This window comes from Myotis daubentonii, chromosome 13, assembly GCF_963259705.1.
Source record: "Myotis daubentonii chromosome 13, mMyoDau2.1, whole genome shotgun sequence".
NCBI lineage: Eukaryota > Metazoa > Chordata > Mammalia > Chiroptera > Vespertilionidae > Myotis > Myotis daubentonii.
In genome coordinates, this window is record NC_081852.1 from 12,167,863 (window position 1) to 12,194,712 (window position 26,850).

Below are 26,850 nucleotides of genomic sequence, written 5' to 3' on the forward strand. Positions count from 1 at the left end.
CCCTACTTTAATGCAAATAATTAGTTTTATATTTTATATAAAATTTAAATAAATTTTTAATGAGCATATTTACAGAAACAGTGTAATAAAATAAGGCTTTTTTTTCGTTTTCCAGATCTAATAAAGGTAATTTTATCTTGTGAATGCTCAACTTTCATTTGGAGTTTCAGGTGCCATTTTCTAAGACAGTGATGGCGAACCTTTTGAGCTCAGCATGTCAGCATTTTGGAAAACCCTAACTTAACTCTGGTACCATGTCACATATAGAAATTTTTTGATATTTGCAACTATAGTAAAACAAAGACTTAAATTTTCGATATTTATTTTATATATTTAAATGCCAATTAACAAAGAAAAATCAACCAAAAAAATGAGTTTGTGTGTCAGAGGTTTGCCATCACTGTTCTAAGACATGTAGCAAGATACATGTCCTCTACAGGTCTCTGTTTCCACATTGAACGTTTCTGTTCATATAAATCCTTATGTGAATACTAGGTGTACCAGTTAATAATGCAGACTTTTTTCAAAAGATGGAGTCACACATAAGTTGATATATATGTGATTTGATATACATGCTATTTTGTTGTATTGACAGCAAGCTTCAAAACTTCATATGTCAACTTTGCTGAAGGTGTTAACATCATAAATATTTTTATGCTTAAAAATGTCAAATTTTGTGCCAAAAAAAGAGCATTTGCAGGAAGTTTTAATTCATTACTTTATTTTGAAGAAAATGTTATCGTATACTTCGGGAAGCTTATGGTGAACATGCTCCATCTCAAGATACTTGTGAATGCTGCTTTAAACGCTTTAAAAGTGATGGTTTCGATGTGAAAGACAAAGAACATCCAGGTCAACTGAAAAGGTTTGAAGACCAACAATTACAAGCATTATTGGATGAAGATGCGTGTCAAAGTCAAAAACAACTTGCAGAAAGATTAAACGTTGCTCAGCAAACAATTTCCAATCATTTACAAGCAATAGGGAAGATTTTAAAGGAAGGAAAATGGGTGCCACATCAACTGAAGGAAAGACAAATGGAAAACCGAAAAGTCATCAGTAAAATGTTGCTTCAACGGCATGAAAGTCTTTTTTGCATCGAATTGTGACTGGCGATGAAAAGTTGATTTATTTTGAGAATCCCAAATGCACAAAGTCATGGGTTGATCCAGGTCAACCATCAACATCCATCGACTGCAAAGCCAAATCGCTTCAGAAAGAAGACAATGCTCTGCGTTTGGTAGGTGTGGTGTATTATGAGCTTTAAAACCAGGTGAAACCGTTAATACTGATTGCTATTGACAACAAATAATCAATTTGAACCACACTTTGATTGTAAAACGACCAGAATGGGCCAGAAGACACGGCAAAGTAATTTTGCTTCATGATAACGCACCATCACACACTTCAAAACCAGTTAAAGACACATTAAAAGATCTTGCCTGGAAAGTATGAACGCACCCGCCGTATTCACCAGACCTTGCTCCTTCAGATAACCACTTGTTCTGATCGATGGCTCACGCATGTTCCAAATGTAGAAAGAAGTGGAAAATTGGGTCTCTGAATGGTTTGCCTCAAAACAAGAAAAGTTCTATTGGGAAGGTATCCACAAATTACCTGAAAGGTGGGGGGGATGTGTAGCTAGCGATGGACATTACTTTGAATAAAGCACTTTTGATGTTTCTCTTGAAATTATCATGTTTTCTTTGATTACAAAATCTGCCCTTATTAACCAGTACACCTGGTAACTTCTGTGGGAGGATGGTTGTAAAGATTAAAGGAAATTAAAGGTGTAACGCATCAGGCGTGCAGAAGGTATTCCAGAGGCAGAAATTCTTCTCCAGTGCGATTTATGGTTTGTCACACTTTGGTAACTCTTATCTGCCATGGGCTCTAAATTATCACATGGCCAGATTCCTCCTGGACAAAGCCAAGAAGAGGCTCATCATTATGTCCCTGATTCTCCTCGCATACATTTAAATGAATCCACACAATTTTAATTGAATTCAATTTTTTCACTAAATTTTAAATAGATTGGATGCATGTGCAATACAATAGTTAGGGCTTCAGATAATTCTTAAGAATTATCTATTAAACAAATACTGTAGCCATGTGATAGTTCTTAATTATTGCAAGCCCAAAGAAGCTACAATCAATATATTGACCACAGCACAAAATATACTGAAATGTCATTCTGGGCTCTACAAATCCGACTTAGAAATTCAGTGTGCAGGATTTTTATGAGACACTCAGAGAAATGTGAAAGGAAACGGCATTGCTTTAGCTCTGTATTTTACCTCTTTATCTTTTCTTACAACTAACACACGCAAATAAATCACTAAAGGTAAATACCTTTTCTTTTTGTAATAAACTGTATAATAATTGTGGTCTCAGTCATTTTCAAGTAATCACCCCTGGATATGAAGCCTTAAGTAAGGATTTATATAAACAATAAAATTAGCAGTGGCCTCTGGACATACCTAAGCTGGATTCTGGAGTCTGGATGCATTCACCTTATAACTATTTTGAGCACATGTAAGTCTCTGTCCTCAGAGCTGCAAAGCTGATCCAGATGGTGGTACCTAGAACACAGGCGGTGGGGTCAGAGGCCTGCTGGTCCATGCCAGCTCCACTCACTAGGAGCTGTGTGACCTGAAGAACATGACTCAGTGTCTCTGACCCTCCGCTTATCCTATATAATAAAAGCCTAATATGCAAATCGATGGAACAGCAGAATGACCGGTGAAACAATCGGTCACTATGATGTGCACTGACCACCAGGGGGCAGACGCTCAATGTAGGAGCTGCCCCCAGCCCGCAGGCCCCAGGCCAGCCAAGGCAGGTGCCAGAGGGCCCCTCCCCCTGCTGATTGCCCCACAGGTCACCCCACAGATCAGCCCTGATCATCGGCCAGGCCTAAGGACCCTACCCATGCACGATTTCGTGCATCAAGCCTCTAGTTTATTCATAGAGAAACAGTAATAATGCCACCATGTTAATTTTGAAATTCAAATAAATAAGCAAATGATGGAAATCATGTACTAGACTCCTATACACCATCTGACACAGTCACAAATTAATCACTGAAAAATTTCAATCCACAAATCCACTTTCTGAAGTATTCACCTTAAATGCATTTACATATTTACAGAAGCTGAAACTTCTAGGCTTTTCTACTGACTAAGAAGATGATTAGTAATGGGGGGGGGGGAGGAAACCCAGACTATATGAATAAATGGGACAAAAAGACAAACGAACCAGAGTGGACTTTACTGAGTCTTTCCAGAACTATTTCCAATAAATCCCTTTCTGCCCATTTACATTTTCCTTAAGATATCTTGCTCTTCATCAGGAGAACTGAGGACAATCGCTACATTTTAAGGAAATGCTGGACGTCCGCTTCTGATTAGATTCCCCTTCAAGAATCCTACTGCTCTGCCTATGTGCTTCCCATACTGGATAGCCTAATATCCCAAATTAGTCAACTTAATATTCCAGAGCAGAAGCTCTCGTGGTACCTGATGCTAAAAGCTATTGACATCCTGTTCCTGAATTATTCAAGTATACATCATTATCAATTTGTATAAGGGTGTTTTATAAATTATAAATAGGCAAGTCATTTAAAGATACATTATTTTTCATATTTATCTGGAAATTAGCTATCTTTGTATTCAGTTAAGGTATTGGAGCCTCCTAGGTCATTTGGGAAGAGCAGGGTTATAATGGGGACACGGGTGTGGATTTGAGTTGTTCCAGGCCCTGCATTGGGGTCATAAGGGACAAGCACCCCAATAGCATTCAACAGACAGTCTGACTGCTCACCAGATGCCAGAGGAACTGTGAAAGCTGCTGTCTCCACATTAGCTTGTTTGTACTGTAGAACAACCTTTCAGCGGTATCTTCCCACTCATAACTATGCAAACTGACATTATTTCCATTTGTTAAGTGATTAAGGCTAGCAGAAAATATTCAGAGAAAAGCTGGCAGACCCACAGCCGTCCCACCTGGTGCCCAAATCCAGGACAGAGCGTTGCCACTCTCCCAGGAGAGGTTACAGGGCTTGCGATCCCACATGTGGAGGCCACTGAAAGGCCTTGGATCCAGCTATCCTGGCCAGTACCGCGCTTCTAGGAGGAACGCAGCTCTCATGACCAGATTCCATACTAAACTCTGCCTTGGCATGAGGACATGTCACAAAGAAACCACTGACAATGAGGCCCTGGTTGCCCCGGCGCAGGGACTGCTGTGACTGGAAGCAAGAAAACTCAGATCCAGGGCCAACCTGGAAACAGCATATGGTACTAACACCAAGGGGACTTATTCGAGATGCAACAATGCAAGAATTTAAAGATAAAAATGATAAATATGATTAAAACATATAGCTAAAATTTAAAAAAATGACAACCGCAGTAATAACAACAAGAGCTAATAGTTATTAAGTGCTGATATGTGCCAGACACTGGGCTAAATTCTTTGGGTTTTGTTTAAACAAAAACATAATTTTGTTTAATCTTCAAATCAACCCAGGGATAGAGCTATTTCAATTCTCATTTTACACAGAGTGAAACTAAGGCTCAGTGAGGTTAACCAATTTGGCCTGGGCACAAAGCCAAAGGGTGGAGGTGCCTGGATTCAGAAACATCTTAAATCGAGTTTGACTTGCAATTTCTTAGCCACTAAGCAACAAATCCAGAAGGAAAAACACTAGTGAGCCATTCACTAAATATCCAAACGTTTCCCAAGTTCCAAAGGGTCAGTCCAGGTAGAAAGGGACAAGCACATGACCCTGTTTTACATCATGGCGTTGCTTTTTTGTGGATCATAACGGTATTATAACTAACCAATACGGATGCTCACAGATTCAAATACAATAAAAAGAAGCACAGTCCTAGCTGGTTTGGCTCAGTGGATAGAGCATCGGCCTGCAGACTAAAGGTGCTGTGTTCAATTCCAGTCAAGGACACATGCCCAGGTCTCAGTCCCCAGTGCGGGGTGTGGGGGTGGGGGGAGGTGTGTGTGCAGGAGGCAGCCAATCAATTATGCTCTCTCATCATTGATGTGTCTATCTCTTTCTTCGTCTCCCTTCCTCTCTGAAATCAATAAAAATGTATTTTAAAAAAGAAGCACAAATGCTTTACTGAATGCTAGAGATTAAAAGTTTAAAGTATAATTACATTGCCAGATAGTTATTACATATGAAAAGCAAATTAAAATCCAATGCATATAGTATTTTCTTTAATTCTCCTAGAAGTACTCACGGGAGTTAAAAGGCAAGATTTGCCTCTGTCTCTAAATCCCTAAGAACTGTTTGTGTCTAAGCACTAACAGGCAAATCATATGCCCTGAACACAATAGCCAAGTCCACCAGGCCATTCAGGTGCTGGGCTAGACAGATTATTTGCCCTAAACTGACCTTGAACTAAAAGGTGCTGCCTAGACTTCACAACCCAAGATGTTATTCTAGGAAGTCTCCATTAGCAGCAGGGAAGGAAACCCATTACAAAAGGGACTGGGTCTAATTTTTGTAAAAAGCTACAGCTTCATTGTAATTTTCTGGGAAGCCATTTACATTAAAAGCAAAACAAAACAGAGACTCATCTACTTCCCGTGTCACCTGCTTTATATCACCAGCATCATCCCACCAACACCACCGTCATGTTTATGAATGCCACAGAGCTTTCCACCTGAGGGGCAGAGATGGTCACTCCATTTCAGGAAGCTCTATAGAGTCTAAGAGGACCAACCAGTGAGCTGCCTTGGGAGCTTGGAGCCAGAGGTTGCTGAGTCCTTTGCGGGTGGGTGAAGGCTGCCTCCATGGGGAGGGCGGGAGGGGGAACCGAATCACCACTGCACTCGCTGCTCTGTCAGGACTCCGTAAGCTCACAGTGCGTATTTCATTAGAAGCACATCATCCTGTTAGCCTGTTTCCACTGTGTTGCCAGTTCTCTGGTAGAGGCTGCCCCTGCCTCAGACCCAGGTTGTGCACACCCAGGCAGGGGGTACATATGTTCCTGGAAATCACTCACACCAGCGTATTTCCTTTTCTGTGTCAGGGCCCTTCTGCCCTGCCCTTCCTGGGTAGAAATGGTGATTTTTGGAGTTTATCTGAACTGAAGTTAACTTATTAATTCATTTAAGAAAATCCTTGCACGCCTGAAGCTGTTAGCACCTGTACTGGCTGTTGAAACCCATGCTTGTTTACACAGGTCTGAAGCCTCCAGGGCTTACGTTAGGTGATCCAGACTCTGGGTTTAAGATTCCCTGACACTTACCCCCACATCCTCACTCAGGGAGCCTCATGATGCAGCACCATCTCCCTCTCACTATCCATGTTCTCTCCATGATTGCATCTCAGGAAGATTAACAAAACCTCATTGCCCAGGCAGACATGACAAGCCCTGTGCTGTCCACTCTGATTCAGTGTTCACCAGGGGGCGGGTAAAGCACTGATGGCTCAATCGCTGCCCCTCCCCTCAACTCTGGTTCAGTAGGTCTGGGTGGGGTCCAGGGATGTTCCCTGGTGTCCCTGGTGCTGCCTGTCTGAGGGCCACACTCCGTATAACTGACAGAGACCATTGCTCTTCACTCATGTTTCCCCTAGTCCTGCTGCTCCAGAGTCAGCAGCTCATGCTTCCAGACCTATACCTGTTAACACAAAAACATTCAAACCTATAAAGAATTTTTGTGAGTGTATTTGAGTCAAACTGTTGACAATTGCTGGGGAGCAGAATCTCACCATCCTATATAATAAAAGGCTAATATGCAAATTGTCCAATCACTAGCTAGACATATGCCAACCACCAGGGGGCAGCACAGAACATGGTGGGCGTTGGAGATGCAGCGCTGGCAGTGGGCAGCAGTGGAGGCGCTGCCGACCCCAATGGGTCTTGATGGGCCCCAATGAGAGTGGGATCACAGTGGGATGGTTGAGCAGGTGAGCAAACAGTGCCAGGCAAAGGCAAGTGTGAGCAGGGTCCCTGACCACCCCGCTGGTTACCCAACAGATTGGCCCTGATCCCTGGCCAGGCCTAGGGACCCTACCCATACATGAATTTTGTGCACTGGGCCTCTAGCATTGGGATGATGCTCCAGAGAATGGCAGTTTTTCACCTTGTTTTATACATTATAATCAAAGGAGACATAAGTGGGTTACATGAAGTCCATTGGTGATAGATTAGGGAGGCGGAAGAAAGCAAAGTGGGGGTGGGGGTGTGGGGGGACCTGCCGGGGTCCAACCCCAGCGGGTCCAGGGGTCCCCAAAGGTGTGGACGGAGTCGGCGAAGAAGGAAGGACACGGAGACAGGGTTCAGTTGATCAGCAGCCTAGCCAGGATCTCCAGCCAAGTTCTGGTCTCAATCTCCAGAGAGGTTCTGCTCAGGTTCTCCAGTCAGGTTCAGTCACCAGGTTCTAGTCAGGCTCTCTTGCCAACCTCTGCAGTCAGGTTCAGTCCAGGATCCCTTGCCATGCTCTCTCCAGTGAAGCTCCTCTGTCTGTAGGTTCTGTGTAGGTTCTGTCTTCTTGGCTCTCTTCTTAAGTTCTCTCTCCTGAGTTCTGTGTTCTGAGTTCTGTCTCTTTCTGTCTTCTTACATCTGTATTTATACCAGTTGATTCAATCCTATCAATCTCTATTACAAAGGTTAGGGCGTTTCTTATCTCCATTCCAGGGAGTAAAGATTATGTAGCTTAAGCATGATTGCTCATAGTTAAAGTGATTAATTACCCGCCTAGCACTTAGTTGAGGGGTTTTATTCCCTCCCTAACTTCAGGGGAAAACCCCTACCTGGGGATTCAACCTTTCTCGGAGAGGTGACCTTGGTTAAAACACAGCGCCAAGAAGGTGAGCAAACATATTAAGAACCGTATGCCATATATGCCAGGTCCCTTGAAACAGCAAGGATGGACTGGCTCCCGGCAGGGACCTATAGGATTGGATAAAAAGTAAAATGATAGACACATACTTCTTTTACCCAGGTGGGTGCAGGATAGTTAACATCAACAATTAACATGATGACAATAACAATGAAGGAATTTGTGGTCTCTGTCCTGGTGACCAGGGCATTTGGCTTTGTCCTGAGGTGTCCAGAAAGAAAGAAAGTTACAAGCTACCCAGACATATCACAGGCATATTATCTTAGATGCAAAAAGACAATAGGCTCAGTTAAGGTAAAGACTGACCTTTGTCAGGGAAGGTACTGGCCTAGGACATTACTACCCACTATAAACTGCTTTTAGTTAAAGTTTTAATTTCAGACCTTCCTCTGCTGTTACTTTAGGTCTTTGAGTTTGCAAAACTGCCATGCAGGCCTTCCCTGAGCGAGTCAGGTTAGCCTGTGGCCTTTTTTTTCAATCCACACACAACAAAATTCTCCTCATTTCAGATAAATGTTAAGAGATAGCAAAAAAGGGAGCATCATTTTCTTCCCATTCCAGAATACGGCTGAACCTGTGCCAGCACACAGGAAATTCAGAGCTGCTGTAGCATTGGTCTTGGTATCAGATTATTCGGGAGTAAAAACCTTGGCCCAGGATGGCAAGGTTGGGCTCATTATTGCTGCCTTCCTACTAAGCAAGATCAATGCTAATAAAGGCTGATGACAATTAAAAAAAGTGATTTAAGAAATATCAGTGGAAAGCCTAAAGATTTCACCAAAATCTATTAGAACTGACAAATGAATTCAATCAAGTAGCAAGATACAAAATTAATGTGCACAAATCTGTTACATTTTTATACATCAATAACTAATAATCTAAAAAAATTATGGTAAATAGTTAATCCCATTTACCATCACATCAATCTTACCTAATAATAGACAAACATGTAAATTGACCATCCCTCTGCTACACTCACCAGCCAATCAGGAGAATATGCAAATTAACCCAACAAATATGGCGGTTAATTTGCATGTGTAGGCATGAAGTGGCGGAGCAAAGACTGAAGGCTCCAGCCAGAGCTGTGAAGACTGAAGGCCCTGGCCAGAGCCACGAAGACTGAAGGCTCTACCTGGAGCGAAGGCCTGGGTCCCAGGTGCCGGAGGAAAACCGGTGCTGCTAGCCAGGGGAAGGGAAGGCCTATTGCATGAATGAATCTCTTTGTGCAACGGGCCTCTAGTCTAATAACAAGAAAAAAACTAAGCATAAATTTAACTAAGGAGGTAAAATACCTACACTCAGAAAATGATAAGATATTGCAGAAGATACAACAAATAACGGGAAGCATATATTGTGCTCATGGATAGGAGATGTTACAATGCCCATACTGCCCAAAGCAATTTATAGATTAAATGTAATCCCTATAAAAACATCAATGGCATCTTTCACAGAACTAGAAGAAATAATCCTAAAATTTATATGGAATCACAAAACAAACAAACCAAAAAAAAAAAAAAAAAAAACACCCAAAAAACAAAACAACCAAATAGGCAAAGCAATCTTGAGAAAAAAGAACAAAGTTGGAGGTATCACGCTATCTATTATCAAACTATCCTAATACAAAGTTATAGTAATCAAAACAGCCTGGTACTGGCATAAAAACAGAAACATAAATCAATGGAAGAGAACATAAAGCCCAGAAATAAACGCATGCCTATATGGTCACTTACTCTATTACAAAGGAAGCAGGAATATGCAATGGGCTAAAGATAGTCTTTTCAGTAAATGGTGTTAGAAAACTGGATGGATATATACAAAAACAATGAAATTAGGCACTTTCTTATACCATATACAATAAACCTAAAACAGATTAAAGATTTAAATGTAAGACCCAAACCCATAAAACAGCTAGAAAAAAAAGGCAGAGCCCTAACTGGTTTGGCTCAGTGGATAGAGCGTCGGCCTGCGGACTGAAGGGTCCCAGGTTCGATTCCAGTCAAGGGCATGTAGCTTGGTTGTGGGCACATCCCCAGTAGGGGGTGTGCAGAAGGCAGCTAATCGATGTTTCTCTCTCATCAATGTTTCTAACTTTCTAACCCTCTCCCTTCATCTCTGTAAAAATAATAATAATAATAATAATAATAATAATCAACAAAATATATTAAAAAAATAGGCAGAAAACTCTGTAATATTGCTCTTAGTAACATTTTCTGCCGGAAGCCGGTCCATCCTTGCTGCTTGACACAGTCGCTGCAGGAAAGAAACATCTGCCCAGCATATGTTTCAAGGGACCTGGCGTATATAGCATACTGTTCTTAATATGTTTGCTCCCCTTAGCGCTGTGTGTTTTAACCAAGGTCACCTCTCCAAGAAAGGTTGTTTCCCCAGGTAGGGATTTTTCCCTGAAGTTAGGGAGGGAATAAAACTCCTTAACTAAGTGCCAGGCAGGTAGTTAATCACTTTAACTACGAACAATCATGCTTAAGCTACATAATCTTTACTCCCTGGAATGGAGATAAGAAACGCCCTAACCTTTGCAATAGAAATTGACAGGATTAAAATCAACTAGTATAAATACAGATGTAACAAGACAATAAAAAGCAGAACTTCGCTGGAGATCCAGACCAGAACTTGGCTGGAGATCCTGGCTAGAGATCCTGGCTAGGCTGCTGATCAACTGAACGCTGTCTCCGTGTCATTCCTTCTTCGCCGACTCCGTCCACACCTTTGGGGACCCCTGGACCTGCTGGGGTTGGACCCCAGAAATTTTCTTTTAATATGTCTCCTTCGGCAAGTGAAACAAAATAAAAATTAAAAATAAACAAATGGAAGTACATCACACTAAAACATTTTTTCTCAGTGAAGAAAAGCATCAACAAAATGAAAAGGCAACCTACTAAATGGGAGAGGATATTCACCAACAATACATGTGTTAAGGGGTTAATATCCAAAATACATAAAGGACTCATTCAACATAACACCAAAATAATCCAAACAATCCAATTAAAAAATGAGCAGAGAACCTGAATAGATATTTCTCTTAAGAAGATATACAAATGGCAAGCAGACATATGAAAAGATGCTCATTATCACAAACATCAGAGAAATCCAAACAAAAACCACAATGAGATATCACCTCCCACCTGTCAGAATGGCTACTATCAATAAATCAACAAACAAGTGTCGGTGAGGATGCGGAGAAGAGGAAACCCCGGTGCACTGTTGATAGGATTGCAAGTTGGTGCAGTCATCATGGAAAACCGTATGGAGGTTCCTCCAAAAATGAAAAAAACCGAACCATCACATGACACAGCAATACCACTTTTAGATATTTATCTGTGGAAAGCCAAAACACTAAAGCTGATGCACTTCTATGTGTACTGCAGCATTATTTTTTTAAAATATATTTTATTGATTTTTTACAGAGAGGAAGGGAGGGGGATAGAGAGTTAGAAACATCAATCAGCTGCCTCCCGCACACTCCCCACTGGGGATGTGCCTGCAACCAAGGTACATGCCCTTGACCGGAATTGAACCTGGGACCTCTGATTCCACAGGCTCACGCTCTATCCACCGAGCCAAACTTATTAGGCCATACTGCAGCATTATTTACAATAGCCAAGATATGGAAGCTACATAAGTGTTCATGGATAAATGACAAATAGATAAAGAAGTAATTAGATATAGATATAGCTATAGATATAGATATATGAATATTACTTGACCATCTAAAAAAAGAATGAGATTTTACCATTTGTGACAACCTGGGGGGTATTATGCAAAGTGAAATGTTAGTCAGTGAAAGACAAAAACCATATGATCTCACTTATATGCAGAATCTAAAAAACAAAATAGACAAATAAAACAGAACCAAAAACACCGATGTAGAGAATGTGGATGAAAGGGGACAATGCTAACCTGACAAGCTCAGGGAAGGCTTACATAGAGGTCTTGCAAACTCAGAGACCTAAAGTAACCACAAAGGATGGTCTGAAATTAAACTTTAATTAAAAGCAGTTATGGTGGGTAGTTACATCTTAGGACTGTATCTTCACTGACAAGGTCAACCTTTACCTTAACTGAGCCTATCTGTCTTTTTGCATCTATAATAACATATCCTTGAAATGTCTGGGTAACTTATAACTTCCCTTTTTCCAGACCCCTTGGGGCACAACCTAATGTGCCTGGGCACCAGGACAGATACCACAAATTCCTTCATTGTTATCATGTTAATTGTTTCTGCACCCTATTCCCAGGGGTTTCCCTGCTTTGTTTTCTCCTGCCTCACTAATTTATAACCAATGGATTTCATGTAACCCACCTATGCCCCCTCCTTTGATTGCAATGTATAAAAATAGATGAGAATCCACCATTCTCTGGAGCACTAGCCCAATCCCTTGAGGTTCTGCTTCCTGGCAATTGTCAACTGTTTGGCTCAAATAAACACAAAATTCTTTACAGGTTGAATGTTGGTTTTTTTTTTGGTTGTTTTTTTTTATGTTAACAAGAACAAACTGATAGTTGGCAGATGGGTGGGAGACTGGAGACTGGGTGAAAAGGTGAAGGGGTTACAAATGACCAATTGGCAGTTGCAGAATAGTCATGGGGATGTAAAGTACAACTTCGGAAATATAGTCAATAATATTGTAACAACTGCCCTAACTGGTTTGGCTCAGTGGATAGAGCGTTGGCCTGCGGACTGAAGGGTCCCAGGTTCAATTCCGGTCAAGGGCATGTACCTTGCTTGCGGGCACTTCCCCAGTAGGGAGTGTGCAGGAGGCAGCTGATTGATGTTTCTCTCTCATCTATGTTTCTAACTCTCTAGCCTTCTCCCTTCCTCTCTGTAAAATATCAATAAAATATATTTAAAAAAATATTGTAACAACTATGTATGTTGTCAGGTGGGTACCAGACTTACCGGGGGATCACTGTAAATTATATGAATGTCTGGCCACTATACCATGCACTTAAAACTAATGTAATATTGGATGTCAACTATAGTTGAAAAAAAAACACATTTAAATATATTTGCTCCATCCTTCTGCAGAATTCTGTGTGTGGATTCTTTATTGACAGGGTACTTCTGATTCTTTGCATATAATCTGCAAACATTTCTTATTTTTATCTTTTTTATTTTAAAAATGGGAAGGAAACCACTGCACTGAAAAGATGTCCCGATTTTATTTATTCATCTTTTGTTGTGATCTTGAGCTCTTCTCCTGGGAGTCATCACATCAAAAGCTTCGGGGACAAAAGAATAGAAAAACAAGAGCAAATGTACTGCCAAGAGTGGAAATTGTAATGAGCATCTCAATAAACAGAACACAGCAGCCAATTAGGGGTGACACCAGTATTAATTAGCTCCTGATAGAGGGAAAATCAATATTAAATTACTAATCTTTTCACAGTGCTCACATTCATCTGTGGTAATTATTTTTATTTCCATGTTGGAGGGGGTAATAATAACTTTGGCATTATAGGCGAAAATGGAAGCAGAGATTAGCACACAATATTTCTGGGAGTGAATGTTTTCAATCATTTAAACCTATTGTTCATTTAAGCAAATAGCACTTAGTTCACACAGAGAACGTTTTAAATCTGCGATGCGTTTTGTTCTTCACACCATCCCAGGGAGGACACATTACATACTGGTAAAAAGTGCAGTTCAATTATTTGCTAAAAGACACAGTGACAGTGAGGAGAAGAAACATCCAGAAGTAAAATATTTAGGAGTAAAATTGGTAGAACTGAATGTGAGAGGTGAAAAGGACTGAAATATTCTACTGGAAAGCCAAGACGGGAGATTGCCTTAGGCAAAATGTAATTGATAGATGTAAACACAGAAGAAATAGCTTGTAGCTGTTTTTGGAGGCAGGAAAGAACATACACTGCATGAAATCCTTATACTAATAATAAACATATTAAAAGTTAACATTTATTGACAACTCACTATGTGTGTAACACAGTGATCTTGCTTTATGCCGATATATCCAGAAAGGATTGAGGTTCACAAAGACCTAGCGATGATTGTTTAGCAGTAGGCGAGCTGGAGAAACACAGCCAAGCCTAGTCTTTCTGACCACAGAGTCCAGCTTCATAGGTGCCAAATTCCATGACTTCCCCAGTAAGGTAACATGTAAGTAACCAATGTAATGAGAGATAAGTGGGGAGGAGGGACAGTGTTCAGGGCAATCAGGAAAGCACCTCAATCAACAGAGAAAGGAGTGAGGAGGACTCTAAGCTTCCACTCACTGGGGTCCTGGCAACAGGAGGCGAGAGCTGACATTAGATAGAAAGAGAAGGCCAGACACCAAAACGTAGCCATATCGTGTTCCTGTCAACCACCACCTGTCTCCTGCATAATGCAGCCAGCTAGGAAGCAGGCCAGCTGCTCTGCTCAAACTGGCGTGGCCACTCTGTGGACAGGAGGGCAGACCTGCCAAGATTTGCTTATGAGCAGCGGGGCCGTCATGGCAGGTTGCTCAGAACACAGCGCTGCGGCCCACTCTGCGACAGCGCGTCTAACCAGCCCTGCAGCTTCGGGCTGGTCCTATAAGCGCGCAGCATGGCAGCTTCACTGTGGTGGCTCACAGGGAGGGGCTCCAGGGAGGCTGCAGAGCTTCTCAGCTCTGGTCGCCCGAGGACGTGTATGCCTTCTCTCACCCAGCTTACCCGATTCACCTCCCAACCCTGGTTTCAATGAAAAGACTTCCCCAATTTCTCACATTGGCTGTTACTTCACAACTTTCCATATTACTGGATCGTATTTTATTTTATTTTTTAAGTATATTTTTTATTGATTTCAGAGAGGAAGGGAGAAGGAGAGAGAGATAGAAACATCAGTGATGAAAGAGAATCATTGATCAGCTGCCTCCTGCACACCCCACACTGGAACCACACCCACAACCTGGGCAGGTGCCCTTGACCAGAATCGAAACTGGGACCCTTCAGTCCACAGGCTCACACTCTAGTCACTGAGCCAAACCTACTAGGGCTGGATCATTTTTTAAATCCTCACTCAAGGATATGTTCATTATTTATTTTTAAAAATATTTTTATTGATATCTGAGAAGAAGGGGGTGGCCTCCTGCATGTCCCCCACTAGGATTCTGGCCTGCAACCTAGGCAAATGCCCTGACTGGGAATCAAACCTGGACCTCCTGGTTCATAGGTCATTGAGCCACACCAGCCGGGCAAGGATATGCTTTTTCAAATTGATTTTAAAGAGAGAGGAATGGGGAGAGAGAAAAACACTGATGTGAGAGTTGCCTCCAATACACTCCCTGACCAGGGATGAACCCCCAAACTAAGTATGTGCCCTGGCCTGGAATTGAACCCGCAACCTTTTGGTATAGGGGATGATGCTCCAACCACTGACCCACCCAGCCAGAGCTGGATTTTTCTTTACCTGTGAAGAAGTCTGACTGCTAATGAGGCAACTCTGCCACACACACATAGGCACACGCAGCAGCAAGCTGCACAGCCCTTGTAATGAAGCTCTGTCAATTACACTGATATAACTTCACATCTATTACTTATGCTCTCAAAGTCTCTATTATCATGCATGAAAATGAAGGTCACACTAGTTGTTTCATGGTATTGTTAAAAGAAATAAATAGCCGAAACCGGTTTGGCTCAGTGGATAGAGCGTCGGCCTGCGGACTGAAAGGTCCCAGGTTCGATTCCGGTCAAGGGCATGTACCTGGGTTGCGGGCATACCCCCAGTGGGAGATGTGCAGGAGGCAGCTGATCGATGTTTCTCTCTCATCGATGTTTCTAACTCTCTATCTCTCTCCCTTCTTCTCTGTAAAAAATCAATAAAATATATTTTTTTAAAAAAAGAATATCAGCAGGCTCTCAGAAGAGATTATCACAGTAGGGGAGAAACATATTTACACATTTTTAGATTTACCCTTGATTTAAAACAAGGGAAATAGTCCAGTGAAGCAAGAGGAAAATAAGATAAACACTTCAATGGTAAGAGATACAATAAGTAGGAGGGATCAAAGGCACTGATGGAAGTTTAAGCTCATAAGCCTGCTAGACAAATCTTCCAAAATAAGCAGATTTTCTTATTGCATTATTGTTCACAAGTATTCACAACCTCTACCTAAACAGCCTGCACTTTGCACCCTGCTCCTAGTCCGAGGCAATCACTAAGCCACTATGTGTCTCTATATATGTGCCTCTTCCATGAGAGGAATGTTTAGTTCTATTGGTACTAGGACTGACCATGTGGGTCACTTTGGCCAATTATACATGAACATCTGTGAAATATACTATATGTGAGTAGAAGCTTTCAGAGCTAATAGGTTGACTCAATCTTTCCTTCATGGTGGCACAAGAATCAGCATGTCGCCAAAACCGGTTTGGCTCAGTGGATAGAGCGTTGGCCTGCGGACTGAAAGGTCCCAGGTTCGATTCCAGTCAGGGGCATGTACCTGGGTTGCAGGCACATCCCCAGTAGGAGATGTGCAGGAGGCAGCTGATGGATGTTTCTCTCTCATCGATGTTTCTGACACTCTCTATCTCTCTCCCTTCCTTTCTGTAAAAAATCAATAAAATATATTTTTTTTAAAAAAAGAAAAAAAAAAGAAGAAGAATCAGCATGTCCCGCAAGAGCAGCTGCTTCAAGAGTGAGAGGCGTGCGGACCAGAGCTAAGCAGAGCTGAGTAGAGCAGACAAGAAGAAAACATATGAATAGATGCCAACATGCAGTATAAACAAACAAACAAAAAATTATGTCACAGTGACTTAAAGAGTTATTTATTACCAAAGAAAAAGGGGCAATATGCAAATACAAAGACAGATATTTAGAGAAATAAAGTGATCCTTCCCCCTGTTGTCCTTCCCCCACTGATACAAATAGTGTTTCCCATTTTCCATAGGCATAGAAAGAAATGCCTTTTTTAAAATGGCTTTACTAACATAATCTATGTATATAAAACCCTAATACACAAATAGACTGAATGGCAGAACAACCAAACAACTGGTTGCTATGATGTGCGCTGACCACCGGGAGTGTGCATGGAACATGGTGGGTGTTGGCAGCAGGCGGTGGAGCGCAGAACATGGCAGGATGGTGGAGCAGATGAGTGGGGGCTCCAGACCAAAGCGGGGCACCGGTTGCTGTCATTGGGGTGAGCCTCTGGTGGTTACTGAAAATTATTTGCTCCCACGCGTCATGGTCCCACCAGGTGCTTGCACTCACTGCCGACACTGGCCCCGCTCGCACCCACTGCTGGCGCCTAGTGCCAGTCCCAATTGCTTGGCACCATCAGAGGGTGCAAGTGGTGGTTGCCAGCCCTGATCGCCCCTGAGGGCTTCTCCACCTCCCCTGCTCCTGAGGGGCGATCAGGTCAGCAGCAGATGCTCACACCTGCTGAAGGTGCCAGCCCTGCTCACACCCGCCGCTGACGCCAGCCCCAATCGCTCCATGCCATCAGCACATGGGAGTGGTGGTTGCGGGAGTGGGGCTTCCTGCAGACAGGGGACCAGGAGCTGTAGTGGGAGGATGGGCCGAGACCCGCCCTTGTGCCCACCGCAGTCTCGCAGCCCACAGTTCTTTTCAAGGTGCACAAATTTGTGCACTGAGCCCCTAGTTACCATCATAAAATTCACCTGTTGAAGGTATATAATTCAATGGTTTTTAGTTTATTTACAGAGTGGTGCAACAATCACAATTACCCAGTTTTAAAATATTTTTAACACCACCCCCACCCCTCCTCAAAAGAAAGCTTATACTCATAAACAGCCACTTTGCAGCCTGCACTTAGTCCTCGGCAATCACTAAGCCACTATCTGTCTCTATATATTTGCCTATTCTTGGCAAATGGAATCATTCAATCTGTGGTCTTTCGTGTCTTGCTTCTTTTATTTATCATCATAGAAGAACCTCATAAACATTAGGCATTCCTTTTTAGGGCAGAACAGAAATATCTTTCTTTGAATGGAGAGCCTTTTCTACTATTTTTCAATCATATATCCAAATGTTTATCACTTAAGCCTCATAAAAACCCTAGGCCAGAGGTATTATTATTATTCCTGTATTTTAGACAAAGAAATCAAGGCTTGGTGATTTAATTCAATTGCCGAAGTCGCACAGCTCTCAAGAGTGGCATCTGTATTGAAAATCAAGTCAGTTCGACTCCAGCGTCCATGCCTTTTCCACTCCATCACATTACCTCCTTTCATTCCAAAGCACAATTGCTCTAAAAATGCCAGTTATCTAAGGAGATTAAATTGGATAGTACATACCCTTCAACTTTATGCCATGAGACATTCTACATTGTCTTGCACCAAAAAGAAAACACAAGAAAAGCACGTTGTGTTTTCAAAATAGGCAAAGTAATTTAAAAAGCAGATAAAAAGCCGAAAGTAATAACAAAAAGAGCCTGGTTGAATATTGAAATGTAATCCACTGCGCCCAATCAATTATTTCCAACACAAAGGAATACTGAAAAAAGATTGGAAGGTTCTTGCCTATAGTTTTTAACCATTTCCCAGTTTACACTGGTATGTAGGACACAGCGGGATAAGTCTAAAGGGCCTGAAACTAATTTTAGGAGCCACAAGCCAGCACTCAATCTGATCTCAAATAGCTGGGCAGCTCCAGGATTGCTGAGGCCTGCTACCTCACCCAGTGAACAGAGGCCGATGCGCCCTATTAAAGAGCTTAGTGTCCTCAGAGCTTCCAAAGTATTTAGGATTCATGCCATTACTTTCAGATTACGAATGCTTCTTATAAATGAAAATTTCAAATCCCAAAGGTGATTTGATTGGGGATTTTTGCAATTACTTCTATCTAATTCAGAAGGGTTCCTTTTCTTACTCATCCCATCTCAGTTCTTGGCCTCAATGTAGTTACAGATGCCCCAGAGGCATTTTAGCCTCTACCCAAGACTTTGGCCCTTTGAGCTTATTAGCTGCTAAATTCAATTGATTCAACTTTCTCAAAGCTTTTCCAATCATCCCACACACTCCTACCCTCTTATCTTAGTTCAGGCCTGTTCCTGTCTTTTCCCTAATGGATCTCCCTACTGTCACCAATTTGTATCACTATTTGTGTTGCCAAATTGTCTTCCCAGAACAACTGCTAGTCGCTCTCATTTCTTGCCTCTTAAAACATTCAAGTTTCCATAATGCCTTATAAACAACACAATCTGAAGTTCATCCCTTTATCACGTGATTTTAAATACTCCATGCTCTGTGTTATACTCAGCTAATTCCAGGTAGCGTAAGTGGTCAAGGGCAGGGACTTGAGTTTTGGAGGATTCAAATACTTGCTCTGACACATGTAGGCATGTCACCCATGGAGAAAGGGAAAATAATTCAATCCAACTAATGAAGCTCTATGCTCAGATACGTTAATCCCTCAGTGCCTATGTTATTATTATATTACCATTATGCAGCTCAATAACACTGTTTCCTAATGCTCTGATCATGTTCTTTTTTTCTGGAACTCACTTTACCCTATATCTGTTCTTGAGGCTCTACTTTGACACATCTACCCTTAATTCTTTATATGGATCTGGAACTCCCATGCCTCAGGCCACAACCATATTCATGGTCTCCCTCCTACACTTCTGGTGCATTCTGGGGATCCTTGCCATCATGTCCCATGGGTCTCCATATGAGAGTCCTGCACATGGCCCCTATTTTTTTTTTTAATTCTGCAGATCTTTTTGAGCATCACTTTCTTCAGCACTGACCCACCAGGCTCTCCGATGTGGTTTTATACTCTGATTTTGATATCAACTCAGGCCCAGGGACACCACAGTATTTAATATCCATCCTTTCTATCAGAGGACAACTAGGCGAACCAATTTACCATTCTTCAGGCTCATCTCAAGTGAATTTCTTCTGTAAAGCTTATTTTTACTCTTTTTTTTAATTTACTTTTTTTGTGGTAAGATATACATAAAATTTACTGTGTTAACCATTTTTAAGTGTACAGTTCAGTAGCATTATTATCCAACAACATTGCTATCCAACCATCACTATCATCTATTTCTAGAACTTTCCCACCTTGTGAAATGAATTTGCTGTACTAAAACAAAGCTCCCCTACACAATTTCCCTCTACACCTAGCTCCTGCAACAGTCCACTTTCTGTCTCTGTCAATATTCTGGGCACCTAATATAACTACAATCATGCAATAGTTATCCTTTTGTGACTGGTGCATTTCACTTAGCATAGTGTCCTTAAGATTCATCCATGCTGTAATAAGTGTTAGAATTTCCTTCAGTTTTAAGGCTGAATAATAGTCTCTCGTATCTATATAGTGTATTTGATTCATCCACTCATCTGTTTTTTTGTTTCTTGTTTTTTAATATATTTTATTGATTTTTTTACAGAGAGGAAGGGAGAGGGCTAGAGAGTTAGAAACATCCATGAGAGAGAAATATGGATCAGCTGCCTCCTGCACACCCCCTACTGGGGATGTACCCGCAACCAAAGTACATGCCCTTGACCGGAATCGAACCTGGGACTCTTCAGTCCGCAGGCTGATGCTCTAGCCACTGAGCCAAACTGGTCAGGGCCATTCATCTGTTTTATGTGACTCTTGAATTGCTTCAACCTTTTGTTACTATGAATAATGCTGCTGTATTACATGGGTATACAAATATCTCTTGGAGTCCCAGCTTTCAATTCTTTAGGGAATATACCAAAAAGTATAATTGCTGGTCATATGGTAATTCTATCTTTAATTTTTTGAAAAACTGCCATACTATTTTCTATAGGAGCTGCACCATTTTACATTCTCACCAGTAGAGCATAAGGGTTCCAATTTCTCTACCTCCTGCCAACACTTTGTACTTTATGATTTTGTTTTGTTTATACTGGTAAAAGTAGCTATTCTAGTAGGTGTAAGATGTTATCTCATTGTGATTTTGTTTTGTATTTCCCCAACTACTGCTAATGCTGAACATCTTTCCATGCACTTACTGGTCATTCATTGATCTTTGCATAAATATCATTATAAGTCCTTGGCATATTTTTATAATCAGGTTTTTTTATTTATTTATTACTAGAGGCCCATTGCACGAATTTGTGCACAGGTGGGATCCTTCAGCCTGGCCTGCGATCAAGGTCTATCAGGTTGGCCGGCCAGCCAGGGGGATGGGCCACCAGAGGTTGGCTGTGGGAGTGCACTGACCACTAGGGGGCAGCTCCAACATTGAGCGTCTGCCCCCTGGTGGTCAGTGTGTGTCATAGCGACTGGTCGACCGGTCATTCCAGTCATTCGGTCATAACAGTCGCTTACGCTTTTATATATAGAGTAGAGGCCCAGTGCACACAAATTCGTGCACTTAGAGGGGTGATCCCTCAGTGTGGCCTGATCCCTCTCACAGTCTGGGACCCCTCGGGGGATGTCCAACTGTCAGCACAGGCCTACTCCCCCGGAGACTGGGCCTGAGCTGGCAGTCAGACATCCCTCTGGCAGCCAGGCTTGTGGTTGAGTGGAGCTCCCCCGTGGGAGCACACTGACTGCCAGGGGCCAGCTCCTGTGTTGAGCATCTGCCCCCTGGCAGTCAGTGCACGTCACAGTGACCAGTTGTTCCCAACCATTTTGCTGTTAGGGTCAATTTGCATATTACCCTTTTATTATATAGGATTATATAGGATTGTTGAATTGTATAGTAGGAATTCTTTAAGTATTCTGGATATTGACCACCTAAAAGATATATGATTTACAAATGTTTTCTCCAATTGCATGGGTTGAATTTTCACTCTGTCGCTAGTGTACTTTGATGTATAAATTTTTAATTTTTAATTTCTTTTGATGTACAAAGATTCAAATTTATAATTTTATGTAGTCAAAATTATCTATTTTTTTTCTTTTGTGGTCTGTGGTTCTGATATCATATTCAAGAAATCACTGTCAAATATGATGTCATAAAGCTTTTCCCTTACTTTCTCTGCTGAGAGTTTTGTAGTTTTACCTCCTGCATTTAGGTCTTTGATTCATTTTGGGTTAATATTTTATGGGATGAAGTTAGAGTTTAACTTCATTGTTTTATATGTGAATATCAAGTTTTCCCAGTACCATTTGTTGATGTGACTGTTCAGTTCTCATTGATACATTTGTCAAAATTCATTTTACTATCTATGTGAGAATTTATTGCTGGCCTCTCTGTTTTATCTCCTAGTGAAGCTATCTGTTCTTGGGCTTGTCTTTGTTGGGAAAAATTTGATTACTCATTCAATCTCCTTAATATTTTTCTGTCTATTCAAAATTTTTTTCACTATTCATTTTTGGAGGGTTGGGTCTCTAAAAATGTTTCCATTATATCTAGTTTATCTAATTTGTTGATGTATAATTATTCATAGTGCTTTCTTTATTCCTTTGTATTTATATAAATAAATAGTAATATCCCTTGTCAATTTTTAAATTCAGTTATTCGAGTCTTATTACTCTCTTTCTTTTTCCCTTAGTAAATCTAGATAACAGATTTTTTACTTTTGTTGATTTTTTTAAAAGACTGACTCTATGTCTTATTGATTTTTTTCTATTATTTCTATTATATTTTTATTTTCCATTTGGCTTTTATATTATCTAAACTTTATTATCTCTTTCCTTCTGCTAGCTTTGGGTAAATATTTCCTTAAGGTATAAAGTCAGGTTGTTAATTTGATATCTCAATTGATAAGGTTTTTTGTTTTTGTTTTCTTTCAACAATTTAAATATAGCATGCCACTGCCTTTTGTTTTGCAATGTTTCTCCTGAAAAATTTGCTGGTAATCTTCCATAGGCTCCTTGCACATGTCAAGTTGCTTTTTTCTTGCTGCTTTCAAGTTTGCCTTTGATTTTTGAGGGTTTGGTTGAACTGTATCTCAGTGTGGGTCTCTTTGGATTTATCCCACTTGAAGTAAATTGAGCTTCTTGCACTTGTATATTCATTTCTCTACTCAAATTTGGGATGTTTCAACAATTATTTCTTCTCTCTTTGATCTTTCTGGATCTTCCATAATGCATACATTAATCTTCTTCTGGTGTCCTATAAGTCTCATATTCTGTTCACTTTATTCTTTAATTAATTAATTTATTTTTTGCTCCTCAGACTTAAAAACTTAAAATGACTTGTTTTCAAGTTTGCTTATTCTATCTTCTACCCATTCAAGTCTTTTGTTGAACCACTCTTGTGATTTTATTTTTCAATTCAGTTATTGTATTCTCACCTCCATAATTTCTATTTGGTCTTTTTTATAACTTTTGTTTTCTGGATGAGAGTCCCAAATTGTTAACATACCATTTCCTTATTTCTTTTATATCTTTGTGCACACTTTCCTTTAACTATTTGAGCATATTTTAGAGCTGTTTTAAAGTCTTTGTCTAGTAATTCCAATGTGTTTATTTAGAGACTGTTTCTGGAGATTCTTTTGTTCCTTTTAATGCATCATGGATTCCTGTTTCTTTATATGCCATGTAATATTTTATTGAAAATAGGCATTTGAAAAAATAGCTATCTTTCCCAATCTTTTCAGACTAGCTCTATAAAGGGGAAGACATTAACTCATCAGCCTCCTATGAGAATTTAACATCTTCTCTGGACTTTTCTGGATATACACATTCCCTATGCCTGTGAATGTGCTTTTATGCTATTCCCCCCTTCTATACAACCATTTTTACATGCCATACTTTCTCTAAGAGTCTCACTTCTGTTTCTTCTGGGGGCCTTGCCTGTCTATTATATTCTTCAATCAGTAATCTCTTGTCTCAGGAATCTGCACATCTGTAGCTCTCTTGCAATTTTAACATGCCTGCTGCTTCCCATGGCTTCCTTAGTCCAGTGGTCGGCAAACTTTGGCTCACGAGCCACATGTGGCTCTTTGGACCCTTGAATGTGGCTCTTTCACAAAGTGCCACGTGCGGGCACGCACGTACAGTGCGATTGAAACTTCGTGGCCCATGTGCAGAAGTCAGTTTTCGGAAAGGAGATAGATGAAACAAGTATACAAGACAAGTGTGGATGGGAGAGTTGGAAGGGGACGACCTCAGCGAACGTATCTCAATCAGATTGAGGACGTTTTTAGCAAAGGCCAGCTTAGGAGTACCCTAATTAAGGTAATAACAATATACCTACCTATATAGTTTAAGTTTAAAAAATTTGGCTCTCAAAAGAAATTTCAATCGTTGTACTGTTGATATTTGGCTGTGTTGACTAATGAGTTTGCCAACCACTGTCTTAGCCTAAGATTCAAGGTATTTTGGCCGTCTGAACTCTGATTTATGTTAGGCATTCCACAGATAGGTTAGAATGTTGCAAATTCAGCCTTTTCTACTCTCTCTGGTTCATTAATGAAAATAGGGAGTGAACCATCATTTCCTTCAAACTGGGTTGCACCATAATGGGAAGGGGTGAGTTAAAATGCTACCAAATTTCTTACTGTTTGAATGTGGCCTTTTCTTGATTGGATGCTGACTTGGTTGCTGTAGATGTTTGACTCATTTCCAGAGCTCCTATACAGTTATTTTATTCAATGTCTAGGTGTTATTTTTAACTCCAAGGAATCTTGCTGAAGTGACTTTATTTCTTGACTCTTATTACTACTAAAAATATGTGGTTTTGGTTTTTTTACTCCTAACACATTTGATGTATCTTCTCATGATTCTGGCTACATTTTGTTTTATAATTAGTTTATCTTTGACTTTCCTTATCACACGTGTCACCCTTTAAACTGCTCAAGGACACAGAAAAGTTCCTTTCTTTATACAACACATAGCTCAGCCTGGTTCTGAATGGCATTCGACTTCAGCTTGATAAACTGAACACTGTAGTAAAGCAAAACTATGTGTGTGTGTGCATCACATCATCTAGTCTCGTGAAAATCATTACCATTTTTTTCCTGACTGTACAGTCATAGCATTGCCTTAGAAATGTGTCTACAGTTGGGTGTGTTCATAGAAAATCCACACTGATGTTGTTGAAATCGGTAGTTGCTATTTTGTTCCTAGTAGATTATATGTGAAAATGCAGCAGGGACTGTGCATCACGCAGTAGGAAAATGAGCATTACTTCACTATAATGCCTGCACCACACCCCTTCCCTCAGTGAAAAGAGTGTATTTGCTCACAGAAGACACATTTCTCTTATTATTGATTTGGCTTATTCAAGTTATTACAAAAGCAGCAGTGGCATTTTCAAGAAAAAAACAAACTAAAAAAAACAACAAAAAAATCACTAAGTATATGAGTCTCTCAAAGTAGAATTTAAAGCAAAAGACTGCAGGATGCTAATTAATCCCTATTATTTAGGATAATGTGAAGAGAAGAAAGAAAATGAAAAACACTCTTGGCTCATTAAACACACAGGATTTTTTCTGAAGAAAAGAGCTTACCTGTCTCCCTCAAGAGTGTGTTGTCCTCCTAAATCAATTGGTCAAATAGAATGCACATTGTTTGCACAGGATACCCAATGGGGAATTACTATAGATGAGCTATTTGATAGCCCATTAGAAAATATTGTATTAAGTAGCCTCTATTACAAGACAATATTTTTAAGATATATATATTTTTTTTATTTCAGAGAGGAAGGAAGAGGGAGAGATGAAAACATCAATGATGAGAAAGAATCATTGATCGGTTGCCTCCTGCACACCGCCTACTAAAGATCCTTGGTCATGTGCCTTGACTGAGAATGGAACTGTGACATCCAGCTTCATAGGTCAACACTCAACCAGTGAGCCACACTGGCCAGGCATAAGATGATATTTTAAGGGTGAAGAGTTATTAAATGTTAGGACAAATTCTCTAAATCAATCTATTTCTCTCAGAAAACACAATACCTACACTGATAATTGTCACATATATTTTGGATCTGTGTTTTGCATAAATACATCATCAGATCGATGTATGTAAGAGTATCTCGCCCTAACTGGTCTGACTCAGTGGGTAGAGCGTCAGCCTGAGGACTGAAGGGTCCCAGGTTCGATTCCAGTCAAGGGCAAGTGCCTGGGTTGTGGGCTTAATCCCCATTAGGGGACGTGCAGGAGGCAGCCAATCAATGACTCTCTCTCATCATTGATGTTTCTATCTCTCTCTCCCTCTCCCTTCCTCTCTGAAATCAATAAAGATACAAATATTTTTTAAAAAAGAGTATCTCCTGTTGTATATCAATCTTGTTATGTACACATCTATATGTGGCAGGCACATACCCATAATAAACATATTTTGAATAAAACATTTTTAGAGGACCAAGTTTTAGAGAAAAATCAATTAATTGAAAAATCAATTATCTATTTGATTTTTCCAAATACTTAGCATTTTAAAAACATTTTTTTATTGATCTTCAGAGAGAGATGAAGAGAGAGGGATAGAGAGACAGAAACATCAATGAGAGAGAAACATCATAGATTGGCTGCCTCCTGCACTCCCCCTACTGGGGATCAAGCCCACAACCAGGACATGTTCCCTGACCAGGAATTGAACCAGTTACCTCTTGGTTCATGGGTTGATGCTCAACCACTGAGCCAAACCAGCCGGGCAGCAATTCTCTTTTCTAGGTGGCAAAAACATACTAAGAAATTCTCCAAGGTTAATTTGAAGATTTAAAGGATTATGGTTATATGGAAGTGAGTGACTGTATATGCACTAGTAAATATATATTTTTAAATTTAAAATGTAATTTTATCTTTATCTTTGCCATCCACAATGATTTAGTAATTTGCCCTACTTGGCACATACATAACCCTTTCCATAACAGATGCTCAGTAGTTATTTGCTGAATGAGTCAATTATAATTTGGCTCCAAACTCTAAGAAACATACAAAGCTTAATTATTTATAAAATCCTTTCAGTTTTAATTCTCCCTGAAGTTATTTTAGTAAATTTTCTCTGGGGAAGATTAAACCTATATGAGAGAGAGAGAGAGAGAGAGAGAGAGAGAGAGAGAGAGAGAGAGAGAGATCTTGTAGAGAAGATGTCATTTGAAATGGGCAAGAGAAATAACATTACTAAATGGCCACATAATGTATCAT

The 26,850-nt window shown here is 40.5% G+C and overlaps 1 protein-coding gene across 1 annotated transcript in view; it reads right to left on the bottom strand.

The window, feature by feature from the left end:
• NRG3 (neuregulin 3) overlaps window positions 1–26,850 on the bottom strand; it is a 1,052,897-nt gene that overhangs the window by 460,925 nt on the left and 565,122 nt on the right. The window lies entirely within an intron of this gene.